Source organism: Populus euphratica, unplaced genomic scaffold, assembly GCF_000495115.2.
Source record: "Populus euphratica unplaced genomic scaffold, PopEup_1.0 scaffold430.1, whole genome shotgun sequence".
NCBI classification, from domain to species: domain Eukaryota; kingdom Viridiplantae; phylum Streptophyta; class Magnoliopsida; order Malpighiales; family Salicaceae; genus Populus; species Populus euphratica.
The window spans coordinates 99,086-102,770 of NW_011500318.1; positions in this window are offsets into that span (position 1 = coordinate 99,086).

The window sequence follows — 3,685 nt, forward strand, 5'->3', positions numbered from 1 at the left end:
TGGTATAACCGACATCTGAGTTATGAAAGGAACTTGATTTGTTGTTAATATAACTTATAATCATTGAATGTCTGACAATATTTACAAGTATTAGCATTAATTAAATAAGATTACTAATGTAATCATGTTAACAATTTATAATCTAATTGGAACCTTCTTTGTGTGTGGTTTCCAATTGAATATTAAGAGTTTATACTATGCTTGTTTGACATACCATTAATGGATCCTTTAACCTTGACATTTGTTGTTATCATTGTTTAACCTTTACATTGATTTTCTATCTCAAAGTTCTCATCAACTTCTTCTTCTTTTTATTCTTTATTAATATTATTATTACTACCATTACTACTACTACTACTATTAATATTATTATTGTTGTTGTTATTATTATTGTTGTTGTTTATAATTGTTATCTATAATATATACAATTAACCTCCTTGTGGTTCGACTCCGGTCTTGCCGGGTTATTTATTATTTCGACACTCCTGCACTTGGAAGAAAACATCATTCTTTTGGTTGTGTCAAGTTTTTGACGTTGTTGCCGGGGAGGTATGTTTTTGTATAGATTATAGTATTTATTTTATTTTATTTTATTTTTTCACTTTTCTCTAAGTGTTATACAATATAAATCTAGATTAACCATTTAATAAGCAAGGTATTAAGAATTAGTAAGATAAAAAGATAAAACATGTTAATAGCAAACTTTATTGGATATAAAACATTGAAGTCCATGTTGAATTTATATTATACCTATTCTAACACTATTAGTGAAACCTTTTCACCTTGACATAATAAACTTAGTAAAACATTAAGAAGAGAAAAACATAAATAAACAATATAAAAACATAAACATGATATAAGTTAACTAAGTATAGGAAAGAAAATGAAAGAGCATAAATAAGAGATTAATATAAAATGAAAGAAAACTTGAACATTACAAAGATATAAAAAGAGAAAGCAAGAAGATGATTATGATCTGAAAAATAATATCTAAATACATGACAGATGCCTCCTTTTATAGGCTAAGATTCAGAACTATTGATTGGTTGAATAAGAAAATAGTTGGTGGCCAACCATTGATTTGGTGCCTGGTTTTTGACATTATTGACTACTGTTGGTTGTTGGTTATTGATATTGTTGGCTGATTATTGATATTATTTGCTGGCTAAAATATCATTGCTAACATCAGAATTAGAGCCCCCTGAACTAGAAGTTATGGGCAATTGTCTCAGCTTTCTAACAGAAAAAACCAGAGCTTATTTGGACTTTTAGAACTCAAGATATGAGCTAAAAATCGAACAGTGTCTGAGTTGTAGGACAAATTCTAACTTCTCCATTATTGCTAAGATTTGAACTTGAAAATGGTAGAATTGAGTTTGGACTCCCTATGAAAGTTGTAGGTCTATGTCTTATCTTTTCATCTATATAAAATAGACCTAATTTCGAGATCTATAGCTCCAAATACGATCCAATTACCGAACGGTGTTTGAAGTTTGACTGTACCAGCATCTCTTTTCTAAGTTTGGCTCTTTCTTTGTCCTTTCAAGTTCAATACTTAAACTCATCAATCAATCCTTTTATTTATGTGATAGGCCTACATTTATGATGAACATTTACCATAAATTAAAGGTATATTATATTATTAGACTTGTTATTATAAAACATGTTTTAGTTAGGGATTTTAATGATACTTAGGTGCAGTATGATGATATAAAACCTTAATGAGAATACACTTTTAAATGTCAATCACAACCCCAAACCAACTTATTAGTAATCAAAACGTTTAAAATAGAAAAACAATTTACAAATACCATAAAGCAAGAAATTCATCATAGAAAAACAATTTACAAATACCATAAAGCAAGAAATTCATCATAGAAAAACAATTTACAAATACCATAAAGCAAGAAATTCATCATAGAAAAACAATTTACAAATACCATAAAGCAAGAAATTCATCATAGAAAAACAATTTACAAATACCATAAAGCAAGAAATTCATCATTTAACTTCCATTAATCTATCCAAATAAACAAACTTTCATTTTATATATTTGCTTCATACTTCTTAAATAAGATATTAATAAACCTTCTTTTAGTATTCAATATATCAGCATATAGTTATGGGGCTTTACTTGGAAGAAAACAAAATTTTTGTTCTAATGTTTAAGATTAACTTTCTTCGGTTATCTTTTTTTTTTAATATACATATAACTTAAAAACACAATGCATCTTTAACCTATTGATTAGTACTTAAAAGTGCATTTTTATCATGGTTTTATATCATCATTTTGCACTTGAAGTATCAATAACTCCTTAACTAAAATATATTTTATAATAATGTATCTAATAATACAAGATACCTATAATTTGTGGTAAATGTCTATTTTTAATGCAGGCCTATCACATAAATGAAAGGATTGATTGATGACTTGAAGAACTTAAATTGCAAGGATAAAGAGATGGCCAAACTTAGAAAAGAGATGTCGGTGCAATCCAAACCGGAACACTGTTCGGTAAATGGGTCATATCTGGAGCTATATATCTCAGATTTAGGTCAAATTTATATGGATGGAAAGGTAAGACATAGGCCTACAACTTTCATATGGAGCCCAAGATCTAAAAAGGCCATTATCAAGTCCAAATTGTAGCAACAACAAAGAAGCCCGAATCTGTCTTCCAGCCCGAGCACTGTTCGGTATTTTGGCCATATCTGGAGTTCTAGAAGTCCAAATGAGCTGAAATTTTTACACAAGAAAGCTGAGACAATTGCCTACAACTTTCATGTTTGCAACTGGCTCCAATTTTGACGTTATCAATGACGTTTTGGGCAGACAAGAGAAGATAAAGATTGTCACCAAGTCAAAAGTTGGCCACCCACTTATCAATTAGTCATCAAATCAATAGTTCCCATTTTTGGCCTATAAAAGGAGGCATTTGCCATGCATTTAGGCATCTTGATTTCCAGATCAAGATCATGCTCTTCCTTTCTCTCTTTGTATTTTTTATGCTTTGTTTTCATTAATATTAAGTTTATGCCTTTCATTTCCTTTCCTTTACTTAGTTAACTTTTATGTTCTTATTTTGTTTATCTATTTTGCTTTCTTTCATTATGTCTAGCTAAGTTAATTATGTCAAGGTGAAAAGGTTACACTAATGGTGTAAGAATAAGTATAATGTAAACTTAATATGGACTTTAATGTTTGATACTAACATGTTTTATATTTGTTATCTTGTTCACTCTTTAATACTTTGCTTGTTAAATAACTAATCTTGATTTATGTTGTATAACACTTGGTACAACAAATGCTTGGCACTTTCATAGCCCATAATGTATGGTATAACCGACACCTGAGCTATGAAAGGAACTTGATTTATTGTTAACATAAGTTATAATCATGAATGCTTGACGAGATTTACAAGTATTAGCATTAATTGAATAAGATGACTAATGTAATCATGTTAACAATATATAATCTGATTGGAACCTCCTTTGTGTGTGGTTTCCAATTCAATAATAAGAGTTTATACTATACTTGTTTGATATACCATTAGTGGAACCTCTAACCTTGACATTTGTTATTATCATTGTTTAATCGTTACATTAATATTCCATCTCAAAGTTCTCATCTTCTTCTTCTTCTTCTCCTTCTTTTTCTTTATTATTATTATTATTATTATTATTA